Source organism: Varroa destructor, unplaced genomic scaffold, assembly GCF_002443255.2.
Source record: "Varroa destructor unplaced genomic scaffold, Vdes_3.0 BEIS01000005.1, whole genome shotgun sequence".
NCBI lineage: Eukaryota > Metazoa > Arthropoda > Arachnida > Mesostigmata > Varroidae > Varroa > Varroa destructor.
In genome coordinates this window covers 26,243,079-26,250,540 of record NW_019211458.1, presented here as the reverse complement: position 1 = coordinate 26,250,540, position 7,462 = coordinate 26,243,079, and the positions used below count along the sequence as shown (strand labels likewise).

General features: G+C 45.7%; 1 long non-coding RNA gene across 2 annotated transcripts in view; it reads right to left on the bottom strand.

The window, feature by feature from the left end:
* Nucleotides 1-6,756: 6,756 nt before the first annotated feature.
* Nucleotides 6,757-7,462, bottom strand: part of LOC111251972 (uncharacterized) — a 24,700-nt gene continuing 23,994 nt past the window's right edge. For both annotated transcript variants that reach the window (XR_015327759.1, XR_002674053.2), the window contains exon 4: nt 6,757-7,417. This is a non-coding gene — a long non-coding RNA (uncharacterized LOC111251972). The remainder of the gene's footprint in view (nt 7,418-7,462) is intronic.

The following is a 7,462-nucleotide window of genomic DNA, read 5'->3' as shown; positions in this document are numbered from 1 at the left end:
GCCATAGCTCTGCTGCTGCTTCGGGCTCTTACGTTCTTCACTGTTGCTTGCTAGTGCTGGCACAGCCACAGTTCGTACCCCCCCCCCCCCCCAGATCGTAATTGACTCCCGCCATCAATTCCCCAAGTGCGTGCATCCCTCTTCCCGCCCACATCAACAGAAATAAAAGAAGGGAGCTTGACAGAAAACGCGACTAGGGGTTTGTCTCTTAGCCTTTAGGTAGGTTAAACGCGTACACTGCAGGTGGTGCAGTTGCCTCCCGCGTCACCAGCACTATAATGGATACGCTCCGACCGGCCCTCGCATTCGCCTGGTGTGAAAACGCAATCGAATTATATGGTGAACAGAGTGAACACGAGCGAGAAAGAAGAACAGATAGGTGTTAGAAGATTATGCTTTTGGCTGCCAACCTTATCTAGTCAGTAGGCAGCTGGCCGGTCGGTCGACCTGAAGGTCGATAGTCGTCGCATTCCTGCCTATTGTCCTGAATGCTACTGATATTGAAAGTGCTTTTCCCGCCGCCACGTGGTGGTTTCGAATTCTGCAGCCAGCAGCAGCGACTATGTATCCAGCATCGTCCGACTGCGTCTAATGGCACCGTCTGCGTACCGCAACGTCAGAAGTAGGATGACAACGACAGCGAGTCGGAAACATAATCTAAGCACTCGAAATACAGTATTTCTAATTTTCAGTTTGGCTACGGTCAGTTCACCGTGTAAACTGCTAAACGTCGACCAGTGGCCAGCCTGACTGCTCGCTTGGAGCAGCTCTGAAGCTCCCGTAGTCGGCAGCCAATGTATACAGAGTGGTAAAGCAGTGGTGAACTTCCTTTCACGGTAGCTACCGAAAATCTTATTAATGATGAAAGTTTGCATCAGTTTTGGGTTAACAGGGGGTAACATGGGACAGTATCCTCATCGTCGAGGGCAGAGTGGCCCAAGAAATAGCGGTTGCCAGGTACGGTGGAAAAAGGTACGTGGCAGGCGACCGCCGTAGCAGACGCAAGAGAAGAAGCAGGGTGGCGAAGAAGAGGTGGCCATGAGCGAATAATCGTCTGGAGATTAGAGAGTGCCGACGAACGTTGGCTTCAGCTTTTGAGCCTGCTGATAATAACGGTGGGACTGTTGCTGCTGCTGCCACCGCCGCCGCTGTGGGCCAAGTGGCCGGCTAGTTTCCTGAAATGCTTAGCGGGGGCAAAGCGCGTCGCCACAACGAAAATATCGGAAACGAGAGTTTTGCTTTCTTGAAAATAAAGGAGCGAGAGAAGCAGTGAGAGGGCAAAAGTAGCGAAGGCGAAGACGGACAAAACTAGAGCAAGATGATATGGACACAGCATTAGCTGGGTAGAGCCACCTTGCTGATAGAACTATATGACCAACACTACGAACTACAACAATTATGCCGTCTGTGTTTCCAGCTCTTTGTTCAGCCGCCAGCCTGCCACTGGAAGCCCGCTAGCAGCTGAACGAAACTTTCTCTCGTGATATTAGACATCCATCTGATGTCAAGCTGTGTGACGCTCAACCAATGGCAAAGCACAAAGAGGGCGCTTGTGATAGCGGGGACAGATGAAGAGAATGGGAGAGAAAGGCAAACAACAAAGAAGATATAGGTGGTGCATTTATCTAAGTTTTGGGAGGCATTTTGTGCGAGTGTGTGTGTGTACGAGTGTATGAGTGTACGTGTGTGTGTGTGTGTGTGTGTGTGTGTGTTTGCGTTTTCTTTGCGTTAAACGGCGTCGTCTTCAAATAAAAACATCATTACGCATTAGTGTCGCCATTCTGTACGATTAACGTGGCCACTATTACACCTTCGTCGCGGAAGTTGTCTACCATCAACCGAGCATGACGTTTCTAGCGGGGTCGCTGCAGTTCGACGGAGATGACCATTCTCGACGACTGAGTAAAGGAGCAACCGCGCGACTCATGATAAGTTGACTGGCTCGTCTACTGACTGCACCGTCAGCGGCTGCTGGAGCTATAGGTTCGCTCGGCTCCCCACGACCCTTCAACTTTTATTTCTCAGATTGGCGTCAAAGGAGCAGTCTTTCTCTCGTTTTTGAGCTGAGCGTGCCACTGAGTTCGTTGGTTGACGGAACCAGCTCAGCTGAGTTGGGTCGACTCCTGTGCTTCTTTTTTCGTTCGGGTGGCGGAGACGATGAAACAAGCACATAAATCGCCACACGACGATGGACGTGACGCGAAAGACAATTTTCAATCAAATTTGCTATTTTCACATTGGCACGGTTGCTTTTGCTATGGATGTGGCAGTCACCGTTGCCAGCGCAGCCCCTGCTATCATTGCCACAGCTGCTTCTCCTGTAGCTTTGTTTCCTATATACCACACTCGTTGCTTCGTTGCCCTGAAATCTTCAACGCCGTCAGGCCGCTGGCCGGGTGAAGCTGGACTGAACTTGGCCTCGTCGTCCTTAGCCGAATGGTATCCGCCTAGAGACTAAGCCGTTTCGCTTTCCCGGGTGTCCTATCTAATCCCTTTTCCTCATGCTTTCCCACAGCTTACTACTCACGGCGACTGCTGCGATAAACAACTTCTTCTAGGACCTTTTTTTCTATTCTTTTTCTTCTCTCTCTCTTGCTTTTGTTTTTTTTCTTTTTCGCGTCTATTTCCTTCTTTGTTTTTGGCCTGTGCCTTTTATTGTCTCTCACGGTAGATTCCTTTTCTTGAGCTTCATTTGGCTGCCTATTTTTGGCTTCGAGAATGTACTAGGTAGTTTGCTACTGTACACCTACGGTCTACGGTCAGCATTGATACAGACTCGAGGTCTATACGTATGTGTGAAGTGCACACGCGTGAGGATGCGTATACTGTAGAACTCTGCAATCATCCACTATCGCTAGAGCTAGTCTTCTGTCGATCGTATTATCGTCATAGATAACAAAACGAAAAGTGACTCTGTAAGCTGTTGTTAAGTGCTCCGATCTATGTTATGCACATACTTTCGGAAGGATGTAATAACCGACTTTCAAATTTCAAATAACGACTAACGTAAACAACAGCCGTATGAGAACCAGCGTAATGCAAGTTCTAAGTAATATCAGCTTCTAGCCCGCCTTTGCGAATCGCCATCATTGAAGACGCTGCCGCCATCGGTTACAGCATTGATCAAAGTGCGGAGGCCGGCAGGACTGCAGCGTGAGCCTATGGGTCACCGGTCTATGGCCAGAAGAACGCCACCATTCAGTTGGCGGGCTGCACGTAAGACTTGCTGGCCTGCAAGCCTTTAGGCGTGCAGGGCAGACGGCCCTCGAGCAAGCCGACCCGAGCGAACAGCACGTAAATATATCATCGACGCCTCAGAAGGCGAGAGCGCACCCAGATCAAAGAGGTTTCGGCTTTTACAGCCCCCTCGACTCCGCTTAAGTGCCGAGAATCCGAAAACAGTGAATGAGACGCAGCGCGAAAGGCGGCAGAGTGGATGCTGCAAGTTTGAGTCCCGCTGCCACGAAACGATAGAGCGCGGTGTGGTGTTAACGGCGGAAAAAGGCTGGAAAGGATCACTCGGGAAAAACGCAAAAGGCTTCGTTCGGAAGACGAAGGCGAAAAAAAACTAATAGCAAGAAAATTATAAATAGAACGGAAGATGCACAGGCCGTGAAAGGTGAAAAAAGGACATCAGGGATAGTAAGGACAAGGACTGGTACCAGCGCTTTCTGAGCTTGGTGCCCAAAAACCACCTTTGTACTGACAAGTGTATAATGAGAAATTTAATAGCGACCAGTTGAAATTTGAGTTGAGTTGCAAAATATAAAATCCTCCTCAGCTGCCAGTTGGTCCTAGTAAATCAGGTGAATAATTGAAACGTTTTGTACAGGTTGGATTATCACCAAAAACATCCTTTGTAGAAACGGAACTTCACGAGCATTTTCTCTCTAAAACTTTCACGATCGTACCGGTCCTGGTTGGCAAGCAGATTCTCGATCAGTTATGAACAAGAGTAGTCTTTGCCTAAAACCACTTGTCTTCGACCTATTCGATTTACTCTATAGACTATCCGCCCATAGGTAAATGAAGTATAATCGAAAAAACCGCGCTGGCTAATTCATCCCATTGCAGCCTTTGCGACTCAGGTGCATCAGATTTACAATAGCTGTACATTCAACTGGATTGACTGACTTTCCAAGGGAAGCAACAAAAACTTCATAAACATTGCGTAAACGTCATTTCTTTTTTTCTGGACGATATAGACGTAATGACCTTAGCCACCGCTCAGATGCGCCTAACACCTCATTATAAGTGAACTTGGATAATTATCGTCCACTCAAACTAAAGTACATTGATGATCGGATAGCGATTAACGCTAAGTAGTAGACTGATGCAAAGCAGATGGGTGATATTTACTAATCATGTTCCGCGCCTCGCACTAATATGGCGGCTTCAAGTAGCTCTGAACGAGGGTCTCGATCAGCGTTAACCTGCGCCTACTTTTTTCATGTATGCTAATCGTCCACCTACCAAGTTAATAAATTTCGAATATAAAGTCAAGCATGCAACCTATTTGAGGAGTGGTCGAGTTCCTACCTCTAAGTTTTTCTCGGTTTAACAGTATTATTACGAAGTCGATACTTTCAATAGCGTTCGAGGAAGTACGCTCTCGGGAAGTGATCACATAGGTGCCTATTAGTTCTTAAAGCTGAGCCTAAATGCTCGAATGACGACGAAAACCTGGAGAGCTGACCGTTCATAGGCCATATGATTTAACTGACCGAAGACAAAGGGGTGTAGGTGTCAAAGAAAATACTACGCTGCCCTGAAAGGTTATGTACGTGAAAAAATCGCGGATTGACAACTAACTTCGTATATAGAATGTACGCACACTGAAATAATGGAAAAAAAAAACGTCCAATATCGATACGGAAAAAAAGTAAGGCTTCTTAGCCTTACTTTTTTCCGTATCGCCAACCCAAATGACGCGGGTAATTGTAATATTTCATATGCTAGCTTGTATTTGATAAAGCGTTATCTTCTCAATAGCTGAAAAATTTAGTAGGTGGGAATTCTTTCAGCAGATATTTTTTGAGGGTTAGGCAATATCGAAATAAAGATTTTGAATTAAAAAAATCTACTATTGAATTGCTGTAACGGCTGTTCTGGACTAAAGCTCTGTTGCAGTTTATTCATGATCAGGCACTGGACAAACTGTTATTGTCTGACAAATACCTCCACCTTACTAATACGCTACTATTAAATAAACTAAATATATGTACTAATACTGATTATAAGGAAGTCGTTGATCGACATCCAGCGGTAACGAGGTGGAAAATTCTACTCGAAGAAAAGATCCGGAGGGGCGGGCCTTGTTCACAGGGTCACACTTTCCCGCTGGACAAATGTAAGACAATGGATTCACTGGTAGCTTAATCTTCTTTAAAGCGTTAACATTGTTTCTTCCAGTGCTAGCAAAAAGGCCGTGTCGACTGTTTTGTGAGGTGCGCAGAGAAGTTACGATCACAAGAAAGCGACAATTACACGTAAATGTTCCAGTATTTTACACTCTGTTGATAAGCATAGAGGGATTGTTGTGGAAGGGATTATTGTTAGAATGTCGATGGAATCACTTCGACACCTCAGAATCTCCTTGAAGCCATCACAGTCACTATAGACTTGAATCGACTCGATCGATTTCGAGCAAAAATGAAGTAAGAGAAATTATTGATGGCAAATTTCTCGTATCGTATATTTCGACGTAATTGACGTTTTTTCGGAGCGTTGCCCTAAAAAGTTATCCATCAGGAGAAGCGGTATGTATTTAAGATCGTTGAAAATCTAAGAAACGAGCCTGGATTTAGGTTAAGCGTCGAACCATTGTTTTCGTGCATTAAGATCAATTGAAGCACACGGAAGCCGATCCGTGCCGTAACTTAATTTAATTTTGAGTCTGTACCCATTATCATAAAGATTACCGTTGAGATGACGCAACAAATTGGCAACGATATCTAAAATGACATCGGTATTACTTAGTCTATAGCTAGTAGTCGTAAACAGATTGTGTATCCATAGTATAGCATAGAGTAACTGGCAGCCGGCAGAGAAACTTAACCGATTGTACAATTTATTGTCAGTGACCCTTAACTCTATGTATATGGTGATGGAGAAGCATGTCCAACTTTTTTGCAAAAACTTTTCAAAGATGACTTGTCCACTTGACCTAGCCCATTGATGAGAAACCACAGACTTTGGGCTCCAGTTGTTCTAAGACCAATGGTCGAAAACGATAAGCTTTGCCTAACTACTATATATTAGTCGATATATTACTTATTAAGCAAGCCTAGCCATCATCCGCTGTTGGGTACTTTTCTAAAATTTATAGAAATACGTTTTTGTTTTCATCACTTAATATTTTAATCCGTTTGCTTTCGTATTTTGACTTCGGACTCTGTAATGCCAAAAGAAACGGTCCTACTGTTCAGAAGCGACTGCATACTCCTTTTACCTATTATTTTCCTACGAACCCATCCTAACGAACAATACTGTGTGTAACCGTCGTCCACTGCTTTATCAGCTGTGTCCTATTTTTCCTATTTTAGGAAAAACCTTACATTTTCTGTTGAAGCTATCATCCCCACGAACAGTAGCAGGAACAGACGGCGTTCCCCAATGTCCCTCTCCCCAAAGGCATTTCTTCTTACTTTTCTTCCGTAAAGCCAACGATCAGATGAAAACTGGCTTGGTTGGCAACCTTAAGTCTGGAGAATAAACCGAAGACGCACCAACCGAGCTGGCGAGGAAAGGCGGTACGACACGGCGGTTGGCTTTCCTTGGCTTTTCCTCAATTCGGCAAGTTTTGCTACAAGCATGGTAACAACGACGCTGGAATGAAGAGAGAGAGAGCGGAGGGGGCGAGCACAGCCGACAGACAGATTTTCTCTCCTGCAGAGATTTACTGCTGTTGTATAAGTACACCGCCACTTACGTAGAACCACAACATGGTGAGCACAAGTTGGATGATGGCTGGTGCGACTCGACGTGCAGCTACGAAGAGGGACTCATCTCAATACGCCGACATTATCCTGATGAAAAATGGTTCGTTTTGCGCTCGACCCTGATCAACCTGAAGGCATTAAATACGGCTGGTACTTTTGCTTGGGTGCGGCGACTAACGCCGCGACCACTGCCAGCGCGTTTTTTCACGAATTATTTGGTTGAGTTGGGCCAAAAGGTTAGCTCCGGAGTAATGCCTCTTCTCCCGCACGACTATCGTCTGATTTGGCGAACTGTTTATGACGGTAGCATAGGGCAAAGAGCGACGTGGGCGGAGACGGAGGGAGAAGGGAAAAGTAGCTAGCACAGTGGAGTCAGAAAAAGTAGTCAATACTTGGCTGGTGTGTCACCATACCCTGGAGTGTGTCACCTCAAATCCGGCATCCTGGCACATCCAGTTTATCAACAGTCTCAAGACCTGAATGTGCAGTAGCGAAATGTTGGTTAGAATATCAAAATATAT